Source organism: Seriola aureovittata, chromosome 19, assembly GCF_021018895.1.
Source record: "Seriola aureovittata isolate HTS-2021-v1 ecotype China chromosome 19, ASM2101889v1, whole genome shotgun sequence".
Classification (NCBI taxonomy): Eukaryota; Metazoa; Chordata; class Actinopteri; order Carangiformes; family Carangidae; genus Seriola; species Seriola aureovittata.
The window spans coordinates 5,987,718-6,002,229 of NC_079382.1; the positions used below are offsets into that span (position 1 = coordinate 5,987,718).

The following is a 14,512-nucleotide window of genomic DNA, read 5'->3' on the forward strand; positions in this document are numbered from 1 at the left end:
CAGAAAGAAAAGCTAAAGGGTTTTGTATCTTCTCAAACAAAGGAGATCTCTGAAGAATTGGTTATTAGTTAAACAGAGCAACGCCACCACGAAAGGCAGCAGAAAGAGATGCCAAGCTGGAGATATGATAATGGACGACTTTTACCTCGAGGTCATTAAATAATTATTTTGTCTTAGGTTTAAGAGCTCGTGTTTAATACGGGACGTTCTGCCGCTCTAGTCTGGAGCTGCTCGAATGGAAAATAGTAAAAAAAATAAAATAAAAATATGTATGTTGTGGGATCTGCATATACAACAAATATTATGCCATGCTCGATCTATTATTCACGTTTGTGTCGACAACTGTGAAAGTGGGGTAAACTAAATGTTACTTGTAGCATGTGGAGCTTGGTGAAGGATTATACAGACATTACTTTTTCAGACATTAGGCTAATATGTAGCAGGTTATTTTCTAAATGTCTAAATCAATATTAGATCTAAAAGTGGGGTAACTCATCTTCATCTTGGATCTATAGGGCTCCAAGCCATTGTCTGCCTGCTTCTGTAATCCCTAATAAGAGAGACAAAAAGAAAGAGCCATGTTTCCAATTTGTGCTGTACGAAAAAGTCTTCTCTTCCATCCTGCCCTCTTCATTTTTCGCCTCCTGTGCCCTTTCCTGTTTTTTCCCTCTCACTGGGCTTTACTGGAACAAATCATTAGTAACACATACTGCTGTTTTTCTCTGGGTGAGCCAGGCTAATTTTGACACACTCATTATGCCTTCTCTCTCTCTCTCTCTCTCTCCGTCCGTCTCCCTTTCCTCTCCCCTCAAACGGACTTTCTCTCATAAGCCCTGACCTTCCTCTTTCCCCAGACGCTGCACACTGGGCGTGCAATACATCACTGTAAAAGCTGGCTCTCTCTAGGGGAGAGGTGCCTGGGGTGAAGCCCCTCCCGGGCAGGGGTCGAAGCAGGGCCACAGACCAATCTCTGTCCTAAGTCGGCAAACTCTGCGCCTGATCAGAGGTCTGCTTTCCCGCCAAGAGCCCACTGAAACCAACAGCTCGGACGTGCTAGTATGTTCCCACCTTCTATGTTCTCAAATGTGTGTTCTCTCCCACCCTCTTGATGTCGTGTCTGTTTTTGTTTTCCAATCTTTTCCTCCCTCCTTGCTCCATGTCGGACCAGCGCAGGGCACGCCTGGAGCCAACTGCAGCGCATGCCAGGAGGAGAAAAAGAGGGAGGGAGGGAAGCAGATGCTTGTGACAGTGTGGGGGCAGTAATGAGGGTCCCTACGACGGAGAAACAATCAGTAAGGCCTGAACACACAGCCCACACACACACACACACACACACACACACACACACACACACAAGCGCGCCGAACAGCAAGGGAGTAATGGGCTGGCAAAGGCCCGGGGCCAGTCTCGCTGACACACACACATTCACCACACACAACGTGGTGAATAATGAAGAGGGAAACCACCACCATCACTGTCAACCACTCACTGAGCAGAATAAAACCAGCCAAAAAGAATATTACCCGCACCATTTTTTTTGCAAAATATTCATTTAGAGCAAACAAATACCCAGCCTGGCTCAGGTGAATCAGCTCAGTATGCAACTACTGTAAGAGAAAGAGGAGGGGTGGTGGTGGTGGTGGTGGGGGGTTTCTGGCACTCTCAGTCGTTCTGTCTCATGCCAGGACAGCACATATGACATCCCAGTATGTTCCCCAAGCCTGCCTCTAATACGCACGCAAAGCCTTTCAAAAGAATTACCCCACCGATGGGAGATACTTTTATTGTGGCGGACGTTTCAGTGAGAGGGAGGTTCGATTCACCAAAGCGAGGGGCGTAGAGGAGGGAAAACAAACGGTACTTGCAGAGTGTGGGGTTCATGTTGCCGCAGAGACATTTCAAGAAGTGGGACAGAGGAGAGAGTGCATGCTGAAGCGAACAAGGTTTGAAAATAGCCTGGGATAAAACAGAGACAGCACAGCGGCTAATATACGCACGCACGCACAGAACGCTGCAAAAAAAGGCACACGACCACAGCAGGAAGAAGAAGAGGAAGAAGAAAAAAAAAAGCGAACATGCGAAAACAAAAACGCATGCATAAATATATGCTCAACACACGCTTGCTTGCCCAAACAGAATGCAATCTACAGTGTAAGTCAGCGGCATGCTGAATAGTCTCGGCCAAGGAAGATTGATTACAATCGATTATATCACCACAGGATATGGTAAGTCTTTATCTGTCTCCCGTTTTAAGGCCCACAGATCAATCCACTGAGCTTGATTTGGCTAAGGCAGCTGACACACCCAGGAAAGACCTACAGCATGGGAGACGTTAAATAAAATGATATACACAGAAGACCTCTGCTGTGTCTGATGTGCTGCATTACTTCCTCACTACCCTGCATCATCATCGTGACCTTTGGAAATTGCTCATTATATTGAGGCTGAGTAAATATTTGTAGTTTATGTGGTTCAGTTGCTATAAATGCACCCAACAATGTTCCTTAAGGTGGTATTGTGCATTGTTTTTTTTGTTGTGGAGGTAAACCGTGCTCAAGACAGAGATTAACTGCAAGGTTTTGAACCCTTTTATTTATTTATTTATTTATTCTTTAAGTAGCCAAGACGGTAACCAAGGCTGAGGGGGCATGCTGGCACCAAAGTACCACCTAAAGTCTTTGTATTTGTGTGTGCATGGAGGTGCGTGTGTGTGTCAGCTCATAACTTGTACCAGGCATCTCAAGACTGACAGCAGTCACTTTGCATTACTGTTACAAATACAGTGATGCATTTGACCCTGGTGTTTAAACTAGCCTCTCCCCCGCAGATCCGAACAGACAGTGACACAGTTACAGCCCCATACACAGACTCTCTCTCACACACACACACACACACACACACACACACACACACACACACACACACACACACACACACACACACACACACACACACACACACACTATTACAAATTTTTCTGTTCCCTGCTTGACGCTTGGGAGACAATTTGAAACGGTGGGTCCGTGGACGATCAGCCCTCTGCTGTAATTGGGTCCCTTGTCACCCAGCAAATTCATGTCAGCACTGGTCACATGGGATACTAATCTAAATGGCATCAGTGTCCTACTTAGTGTGTGTGTATGTGTGAGGGAGAGAGAGAGAGAGGTATGGAAAGCAAAAAAAAAAAAAAGGTGTAGTAACTTTGAGAAGCAAAGTGAGAAGCTGCTTGTAAATTCTTTGCAGGGCTTTCAGTGGGCAACACTGCAAAAGAGCTGTATTCCAGCTGTGAATGTAACAACTGAACATGCAGCCTGCTTCAGTTTGTTTCTAAGAAGTAAATACAGAAGCGTATCAGTGGTCTGGACATACACAAACAATTTCCTGCCATTGATTTTGTTTATTGACCTCACGCAGCTCAAAAAACTGGGCAACATTTGAAACTTCAAATCAATCAGAGTTTTTTTAAAAATGGGAACTCTATACAGCCGAGAAGGAAAACAGGCAAACATTTAACAAAAAGAAAATCCAAATCAATGTGGGTGCCAGAGAAGTTTAATATAACCTGTGGAGCTGGAGTGGTGAGATGTCACTGAGAAAAGCGAAAACGAAAACAGTCTTGTGACCTTTTCTCAATTAGCAGTCATTTTCTTTAAACACCTAATTGTTGGCTAAACATTCAGCAGAGGTGTATTCGGGGCTGTGCGCATTCCTGTTTGTTCAGCGCAACATACCAGCTCAGTTCAGGCTCAGGTGCGATGACAGGTTAAAATACACCCAGATAGCTTTTGACATCCACATCTCAGTGTGGTCAGCCTTGTTTGGATGGTGGGGAAAAGTGTAGAAGGTAAAATGTGTTAGTGGTTTACATAAAAAAAAAAAAAAAATGGCAGCCCTAAATAAATCCAAACCTTCCTGCCACAACAGTGCAGAAGCCAACCAGGTGTGAGCTTTACAGCCTGTGCCGACGGCCGTTCCCCAACTGTGACTGAGTGAACAAGGTGCATAAATTTTTGGGAAAAGAGTACGAAAGGGATAAGAACTTACTATGTCAGAGAGCTGTAATGTGAAATTAATCAACAGCCCTATAGCAAATCAGAATTACATATTCATCCAAGCCATTGTATAATGAATATAAATGACCTTTTGAGAGCTGGCTTTTTTCATGTCCTGCTTCCTCAAGTAGGCTGAGGATGAGCCACTTTGGCAGAATTGCTGCTACAATATGAAACTAGTGGATTGTATTTTTAAAAAGTAATGTTCATTTACATCATGATAATGAAGACAAAAGAAAAGCTTCACAGAGACAGCAGAGAGACATAGAGGCCGAAGCAATACTAACAGAACTTTAAACAGCTTATTGCAAAGAAGACAATATGATAAATATACAGATATAACTATCATCAAGGGGTGCATTACAGCGAGTGTATTGCTTGAAAGTCAGATATTATTCCGACAATTACAAATACAAATATCACTGATTCATTTCAGTGAACAAGCACAGTTACATATGCAGTGTTTCTGGAAAGGATCAATTCGAGATCAAATTATCTTCCACACTAGAGACTAAAACTGACTTAGTGTAACATCCTGCCAACACAAAGAGGTTTCTCCATCTGTGATCCATAGTCAAAACAGATCAAGCAATCTGGATTGTTTATGATGTGTCGCACCTGCCTGCACTTCAGACAGCAGGAAGCTGATCAGGATTCTTGCCTCGACGGCTTCGTGTTGAGGCAGGTGGGCGAGTCTGTAGGCTACAGCTTTAAACTCTGAGAGCAAGTTCGTACAATCTACCGTGAAAGTCTGCGAGTACCATCTGTGGGGGCTAAGTGATGAACTAGGAAGCTGCTGACAAAATAATTGCAGGCATCTAGAAATGAGGCTGAGAAAAGGGAATTAAAAAAAAAAAAAAAAGGAGCGTGAAGCAAAGTGCTCGAAAGACAGGATGGACAGAGAGAGAGACAGAAAGTTTGAGTGAGAGGTTGATAATTATCAGGAGGTGAACATTAAGCACTGAGCATGTGGGCTTTCTCAGCTCTTAACACTGCGCTAACACAGCGTTTGGTTGGACGTCAGTATCAGGACACGCGTCATTCTCAGCTTTTGTATGTGTTTCAGCTACAGAGACAAGAAACACACCCTCAGTGCTGTGAGTAACAGAGAGTTATGCAATGAGCGGACGGTCATGGCAAAGTAATGGGTTAACTCTCCCCAGCTGAGAACCTCAAACTTTGCAGTGACGCAAAATTTGCAAAGTCTCGACAAGACACATTAGTAAATTATTTTTCAGGTGATTCATGTGTGCAGAGAGCCGGCAGGAAGTCAGCCTCTGTCTATTGGAGGTTCTGTCTCTTTCTCAGTTACATGTGGACAGGATGAGCAACAACTTGCTTTAACTCCTGAGCCAAACCTGCCCAATCAGGACAACAGTGAGATGTACGATTAGTGACATGCATTTCCATTATTAACAATTCCTAACACATTTTGTGGCTCTACTACTAAACTTTAAATAGACCATTTGTTAAAACGTTACAGAACAATAAATGTGCTGTTAATGAAGTTAATGACGAGAGTTAATGTTAAAGTTCGTCTGAGCACTTTCAAGACTTTATAAGAGCTTGAAAAAAAAAATCTTACGATGAGATTGTTTTGTGAACTCCTGTTTCCAAGGTCAAGAATAAACTTCCAGTCTTAACTTTTTAAGCCAACATGAATGACAACCCCTTAAAGTGCTCAAATACAAAAAGGGAATTAGCCATTTCCTCAAGGATATCTCACATGCATGACAGCTGCTGTCAGACCGCAGACACCACAGTCTGTTACTTAAGTCCCACAAAACAAAAGGAGGCAGGACCTTTAAATGGTCACATGGGCGGGACCGGGCATCCAACTCTTCCCACTGGTTGAACTCAGGTGTCATTCAGTGTAATAATAAAGGGGGGGGGGGGGCTGTCTGCTTAATAAAAATGTCAAAGGTAATTGCTTTTAAAATGCCTTCCCCTGCTGCACACCATCAGTGTTATCTGATGGAGACTGAACGTCTTGTCCTGCTCCTCACAGGAGCATATTCCCCCATGTGAGTGTCCTTCAGACGCACCACAGGGTTCTTCTGCTGAGAGCCCTTTAATGGTTAAAATTAATGGCTGTAAGCTATCACACAGCGCAATTTCATATTTCTCTCTCGAAGGGCTGAACCGCTTCAGCCCACAACCCTCCAATGATTGAACTCACTATGGCAACTGAACTCAATGAATGACATGACTGCCCTGTGGGTATATCCACCCCTCTAATTGTAAGACCCAATGCACGCAATTACCTGAGAATGGACAGTGTGACCCATGTAAAAGCCTGCACGTAAGGTGGGCAGGTAGGTAAGGAGTGCTAAAAGGCGTCAGTTAGTAGACATCAGAGATACAGTACGGCCTTTTATCAGGCCCACCCAAGCCTGACACTTGTTGAAATGCAGTTAGACTGACTTCTGATATGAGATCAACACAAACAGGAGCTGGTAGATCCATGCTCCTTGTTTCCAATGAAGTACCCTCCTGTAAGTGCAACAACAACAATAGACCCGATAGAACGAGACCAACTCACCTTTCTTTTTGATCCATGCGCATCCAAATTGCTGTTTGGGTTATTGTGTGTACTTGCTGGTGCAATTAAGTGCAGAATGGGAATGCTGTCTACCCATGACAGATTACTTGTATTTGTGTGGCCTTTCTAAACCATCCACCACACCGCACCAGTACGGCAATTCAGAGCAGCCATGAGAGAAGCTGATGAGATGCTGACTATTGATTCTGCCCACTGCTCTGACCAGGGAAGCAGATACGACGTGAAATGTGACTTGTGTGTGGTCAAACTAAAATTCACCAGCAATTTGTACATGAGCACAGTACAAGAGAGAAATACTTGAAGGCACAAGCAAGCATGGCCACCTTGGCACACACAAATCCAACAAAGAAACAAAAAATTAATTAAAAAAATGCGCGCATCATTCTATGGTAACAAGGTCAAACACACATAACAAGTGAGGCCAATTTAGTGAAAGTTGTAATACATTGCTGCAAGAACATTGCCTACAGGCTTTACATTTTATATGGAATACACATTTGTATCAATCAAGATTTTTACAACTATGTTGCTGTAAAAACAAAGAAATACACTGCATAATACTGTGTTTTCCCAGAAAATATGTATTTTAACAGTATAGAACAGTTGTTTTTACAGCAACTACTTATAGAGACATGTGATGCTTGAGGAAAGAGGATCACTTGATCCACTAAAATACCCGAGGAAACAGTTACCAGAGGTAAGAAAATGATAAAAGAGTGGTGTAGAAAAAGAAAGACTGAAGCAAAAAGAAATATCTTAGCTGCAAGAGAAAACACACGCGTGAGCTACAACTTACTCAAGACATGTTCCTGCCCAAAACACTGAAGTTCAGGTGAGGCGTTCGAGGTATTGATTGGGTGATTTGTATGTGTTGCTGGAGCTCCTGAAATGTGTCTAGGAACATGTGTTGATGGATGTGTCTGCGCCTGGGTTCTCAGCCTGTGAGGGCCAGGGTGGGTGCTGGGAACGCTCTGACAGCCTCAAGGTTACCCGCCTGGCACCAAAACAGATGGATGCTCCTCATCGTAACTGTCTGTAATGTGTTCAACTTAATCATTCCTTCCCTCTCCCATACAACATCTCTGTGCTTTGCTCACGGAGGCAGTTTGCTGGAAGTCTGAGAGGAGTTGTACTGTATGTGTCCAGAGACGGCAGTCGAAGTCATGATTTTATTTATCACACCTCCACATCTTCTCGTGGGTGCAGCAACTACGATATAAGGTCGTTAACTATTATGTACTTGGCCTTTTTCTGTGTCTTAAAAGAATGGCTCAACATTTTGAAAAACTTTATTTGCTTTTCCTCTGAGGTTGAGATGAGAAGATCAATATCAGTCTGACATCTGTGCACCAAGTATGGAGTCAGGATGTGTCAGGCCTAGCTTAGCATAAAGACTGTGGAGAATGGGGGGAAAAAAAGCTTGGTTGACGAATGGGACATGGGCCCGGGAAGAACCCATTCAATTTTGGTACATTTTTGTCAATCTCTCAGGAAATAATGTTTAGATTTAGATGTAAAATAGTAATATAATAGTAAATTTAATATAATAATCTGGATCTAGTGGAAGAAAATGTTGTCCTTGGCAAAGGTATACACTCTACTGAGTGTCATTCTAGTTAGCACACTGCATCTTGTTTGTTTAACTCTTTCACAAAAATGAAATGTAAAGTGACAATTTGCGGTTTAATGGGGAGTAATTGGCTGGAGCTGTTTTCCCCCGTCAACAGTGTTTATGTTGAGCTAGGCTAATCACATCCAGACTCCATCTTGTACTGAACACTGATTGATACTCACCTTCTTATCTCATTCTCAGAAAGAAACCAAATAAATATGGTTAACTATTACTATAAAAAAAAAAATAAAGAAAGTAAAGTTGCGTTCATTGTTTTTGCCTAATTGGGAGCAACAAAACAAGCTGAAAACACAACACTGACTTATTATCTTCTTATGAAGTTGTTATGGCTTGTGTGTTTGCAAACGCCTCCTAACAGGACTGATATTCAGTGTCCCTTTTTTTGTTGTTGTTGTTTTACACAAACTTCTTAGGGAAATATTTGGCTCTTCAGCTAAATGTTCCACTATGTTCACTAGTTAGTTTATAATTTTGTCTGTGTAGCATTTGGTGCTGGGCACGCACACAGGCAGTGCAATTCACAGTTCTGTCGTTGGTTCCTTGCTATTTTGCTGATTGACAGTCAGTGGCACTAATGCACCTAGAAAGAGGCAGTGAGAAAGAAGACATTTTATACTAGCATGGCTTTCAGTAGAGCACAATACCCCCAACCAAGGCCAAACAATCCTACACATAGATCCAGACTATTATCTGGACCTGTGTTCTGCACCAAATTCTACAAACCCATAGAGTTTGACCAAAATCTAATGGGGTTCTTCCCCGACTCATGCCCCATCACTCTACCAAGTGTGGTGCAAATCTATTCACTGCTGGAAAACAAACAAGCGAGCGAGCAAACAAACAACAAACAAACAAACACGGGTGAAAAGATAATCTCCTAGTTGCAGGTAAAAATGGCTTTGTAAACAGTTTTTATGATGAAGGAAACAAACTCAATGTGTTAGTTAGGTCTCAAGTATATGGGCAATTGTTATTTGTGAGTAACGGTAACTTAAATTACTTTACAAATGTATTCCACGGGGCATTGTTAATAAGAACAGAGCCCCAGGCCAGAACACCAAGGCAATGAGCTGAAACGGCTAAAAGGCTCAATAGCAGTGAGGGAAACTGCAGAGTCAGGTGCTAATACTCTGTGGGTTTATCATTACAAGTGACAACTTTCACATTACATTTAGTCATTGCTATATAAACGTATTGAGTAGTGCAGCTTTAAGTCAACTACCAATAATCAACCTGCAGCAGGACCAGTGGCTCAGATATACAGCTAGGTATTCACATATAAAAAACAAAAATGGAAAACTGCTCATTTTGTCAAGAAACCCATGTATTGACACTCATGAGGGGTAACATCTCCCACTCTCCTCCATCTTTTTACCCATTTTTTTTTTTACATTCTCTTTCTTCTAGCCCTGGGGCATTAAGGCTCCACAGCACTGCATATATCCAATTATACCACGGCTCTGAGCACGGCAGTGACACATCGATTGACACAAGCGACATCCAGCCTTATCACAGTGACATGATGCAGTGCTGGGCAAGCATCATTAGCCTGATCAGCCAATAGCGGGACAGCTCGTTAGACCCCCAAGGGCTGGACGTGCAGCGCTGGCTCTAATACAGATATCATAAGACAAGGAAGAGGAGTGATAAAGTGATGGTGAGAGGATGAGAGATTATAAACCTTGGAGGGACAATGTTATGTTTGTGCGCTCTTGTGTGTGTGTGTGTGTGTGTGTGTGTATCTGTTGCGGGCACTTCCACTGGGTTGAAGGTGGGCAATTACATGTTTCCTCAAGCCACAGTTACACAAAAACAGGGGTAGCTTCCTCAAAGCAGCAAACCTCCATCATCCACAACATGTTTCGCGTGTGACGATACTGCAGGCAGCTGTCAAATCTTTAAGCGGCTGTTGAAGTGTTCAAGCCACCTGATCATGTGATCTCTCAGTCATGTGGGAATTTTTTTTTTTTTTCGAGCCAACACGATCGCCTCAGCCATTATAACAAACAGAGTGAGATCATTTCAAAGTGTGCTTTTGGGATGGGTTGTGCCCAGAGGACAAATCGTTCTCTGTGGGACTACTTTGGCCCATTTCTGATCTACCTGTGGTATTTATAGGCAAATGTTCTCATATTTCTATGCTCCACTTGTAAGCTCTCTTTAGCCAAAAGGTACTTTCACATATTGTAGGAAAACTTTCTTTTGCAAGAATAAAAAAAAGATGTTGTCTACTCTACCACTCTTAATCTTAATACAAAAAAATATTGATTGGCTGCAAAAATGTATCTCAATTAAAAAAATACTGATTGGCTGAAAAAGTTGTCCATCTATTATGATCTAAAGTTGCCACATCTGTACCCGGCTGAAACTCTGCCAAGCTCCACGGTGCCCCGCAGTGTGTTTTATAGCCAACTAACCCCTGCCCAACACCTGTTTGCTCCTCCAAGCCACCTCGAGCTACTTAATCCCATTTACAGAGACAGCAGCTTAAATTATTCAATGCTCAAATAAAAACTTCTCCGGTATGCATGAGGAGGTCTATAGATAATCCACCAGCAGCCTGTGCATGTGCTTGTTTTTTTTTCTCATTTGTTTGTTTATTATAAAACTCACTCATCATTGACATCATGTCAAAGTGAATGGTGCCATTGTGTAGCTGACTTTTTTTTTTTTTTCCCTCCAGGTTTAATACTGTTGAGCAGATTCATCAGTCAATGGGGAGAAAATGCTGTTATTATTGATGATTTTCTACTCAATAGAACATTTTGGGCCAGAGGAAACACAACTTGTTCCTCAACTCCCACCTCTTTTGTTTTTTTGTTTTTTTTTTCTCCTCTCTTCAACGAGCAGAGGAGAAATGACTACGAGGCGAATGCCATGATTATTTTCTTTTAAATAGAGAAGGAAGCCATGCCGCTGCTGTGTTAGCAGTTAGCCAGATGTGGTCACAGCCTTCTGAGCACGCCTTGAAAACTAAATTAAGGACATTGGGTTAAGCAGGAGCAGAGGGTTCGTTGGGATCGTCGCACTGACAGAGAAATTCATCACTAAATCTATCTGAGCAATTACGGATTTCAGCATCAAACTGACGACCAGTTTCCTGTTGCCTGTCTTCAGCCTCCCTCTCCCCTCTCCACACTCTCTGTTTGTTTACCATGCTCCCGACTGGGGAACAATGCAGCGACCTTTGCAGAAATAATTCTATTACGTAAGTTGAGTAATTGCTCTGGATGTGGAAGAGGAGTGTCCGCTGCTCTTCTTGCGTGGCCCTCAGCTCCTATGTCCTTGGATTTAAATGAATCTCTGCGGTATTCATAGAACCTGACAGGGAGAGGTCCGCTCAGAAAACAGAGAGGGGGGGGGGTAGGAGAGGAGAGGAGAGGAAAGGAGAGGAGAGGATAGGAGAGGAGAGGAAAGGAGAATAAAAAAGACAAAGAGAAAAAAAGAAGGATAGATATGAGACGACAGGGAGATGGAGATGAGCATGACAAAAGCAGTGAGCCAGAACCAAGCAGGATGAGAATGCTATAAAAATAGTCCAACCCCTACCCCCTTTTTTTAAGCAGTACTGGGCATGACATGTACCTCCAGATTGTCCAAGTGGCTCTGAGAATGGCCTGTACGGTGCAAAGAGCCCTGCAAATTCTCTTTTTGTGTCTTGTTCCCATAAGTAAAGGTGTGCAGTCACAAAGTGCAGGCTGCAGGGGTACACAAGAATAAATGGAAGGAGTGTAGATAGTTCCTGCCTGCTGAGGTTCCTCTTTTTTTTTTTTCCCTCTCTCCTTCTCTGCCACCTAGAGCCCTGTTGGCTACAATGGGGGAGAAGCGGAGAGGGCACGGAGGCTCGACGCTAACAACTGGCGCAGATGAAACCGCGAGAGGCTTTACTGGCAGAAATGTTCACTTTACTTTGTTCAAGTTTCTTTATTTGGACGATGGGCACAGACGGAGTCAGAGAGTAAGACAATTACTGATATTTGCTGTGAGCCATCAGAGAGTGAGAGACCAAGAGAAACAGAGGGACAAGCTCCACTCCCACATTGTTAATTAGAATCTCTCTCTCTCTCTCTCAGCACTGTGCTCACTGAATAAAACAGTCACAGAACACACACGCGAGCACAAGGCGAACACTATGCTAACCAATTTCATCTTCATCAAGCTACCTCAATCGAACAATAAAATTGTCGGTAATATGATTGTATCGCTCTACACTGGGTTTTGCATTGTTTGGGAGAACACACAATATTCTCCCTGTGATCCATAAGTATAGAAATTGGACAGGCTGTGGGTTTGCAGGGGGGTGGGGGGGGGGCATATAAAGAGAGAGAGTACAAGAGGCAAAGCAGTGGAGGAAAATAACAGGAAAGCTGATTTCATGCTCAGGGGATTGCATCTCATTTTCTCCCAGCACGGAGCAACAGTGTGCGGTCCTGCTTGTGGATTTACTGCCACCTGGTGGTGTAAATCTGCGCTGCTGCCCTTAGGGAACCGCACAGGGGCACAGGCTGCCATCAGAGTCAACAACAGATGATTGGGTCAATGCAAGAGGAGTAAACTCAACCCCTAATCTTGGGCAGACGGCGTCATGTTGACTCGTGTGCGCGCTCTCTGAAATGTAAACTCCAGTGAAGTTCCCAAACCAAACTGCCTGTTTGCTTGACTTTGCCTCTTTTATCCTTTTCAATTCCTCTTCATTATTTATTTTCCTGCTTCTAGCTCAGGAAATGAAAAGAAATTGCTTGAACGAGTACCAAAAGAAAAAGAAAGTCAACTACAAAATTCCCATTAAGTGCAATACCGCTCAGTTAAGAATGCCATTATACGCTTGGACTGTCCAGTCAATATTAGTGAACATCTATCTACAAAACCAGCAACAGAAGAACTAAGACTTAAACCTGCAATGTCATGAAGATGTGAAATATGTTACTATCTAAGCTCTTGTGTTCCAAGAAGAAATATGTCTGTGTCAATATGAAATCAATGAAAGCTCACTTTAAGTCAACCCAGCCAGCACCAGGAGGTGAATTAATGAGGGCTTTTCATCACTAATTAACACATAAACACACAGCTCCCATCACCAAGTGGGAACAGGAGTCGATTACTCGCCCTGCATGGAGACGATTGCATCAGATAGATGATCTTTTGCAGAGGAAAAGAAAGAGGGGTGTTAGAAGGAAAAGCTAAAAAAAAAAAAAACAGATAAATAAAAAAATAAAGCGAGAGAGAGAGAAAAAGAAGAAAATTGGGATTTGAGAGATATGAAGTCATACACAGTGCTTGGGTCTAGCATCAGAAAGGTCTGGATGATTAGGGGATGCCAGGACTCACAGAGAGCAGCTCTCCTAACAGCCTTCACCACCTCATTAGTCTGGCCCAGCAGCAGTATGCCCCCACTATTAACCGCTAAATGAAAGACCGGCAACCATGATTACTGAGGGGAAGTCCCTTGTCGTCATGGGGATGAGAGATCCCTATACACACGCATGCACGTACGCACGCACACACGGACTCACACTTCTACTTCTACGATATCTATTTGAAGGGCGTTTATGAAAAGACGATTGAGGCAGAAGTGGATATTTTACACATCATCAGTCACGGCCGTTTAATCCGAAGCCCAAAATGTGAAAGCGCGGGACATCAAGCAAACCTGTTAGGACAAATTGCCTGCATTGCAGTAAGGGAAAAAAAAAAAAAAAAAACACACTCTCAACAAATGCTGGCATCTCTCAGTTGCTTCATTTAAAGATCACATGAAGCTCTTAGCACCACTTTCATGCGGCAAATCCGACAAAGGCTTAATAGACACATGAGTGAAACAGCTTCGGAGTCCTTGAGTCAAGAATATGAGATTCTCTGTTGAAGCTGCATCCAGTTAGGTTGTATGTAAGTGTGTGGGAGTATGTATGTACTGCACATTGTCAGAGTGATGTGTGTTCGTATGCACTCCTGTACACAGGATACGGTTATGTAATGTCAGCATCATACTGCAGTTGTGTGCACCTGGTGTTGACTGAATGCATATGTGTTAAAGGAGCCCTCAAACAACTTAGAATTGCACTTCAATAAAGGGGGTTTTTGCGCCAGAGGCAAAGATATCCTGAATTTCTTTTCTCAAGCATGGGCCAATGTACAGGATCCTACACTTCCCATAATGCAACTTGACTTTTGTTAAACACTTAACAATGCCCGCAGTTTGCAACACTGGCTCTCTCCAGAGCCCCAGAAGACATTATACATCATTTTTCAAATGCCTTTTCAATC

The 14,512-nt window shown here is 43.0% G+C and overlaps 1 protein-coding gene across 8 annotated transcripts in view; it reads right to left on the bottom strand.

Annotated features, from left to right (window-relative positions):
• Nucleotides 1–14,512, bottom strand: part of LOC130187347 (neurexin-3b) — a 283,686-nt gene that overhangs the window by 146,743 nt on the left and 122,431 nt on the right. The gene's annotated exons all lie outside the window — the stretch shown is intronic.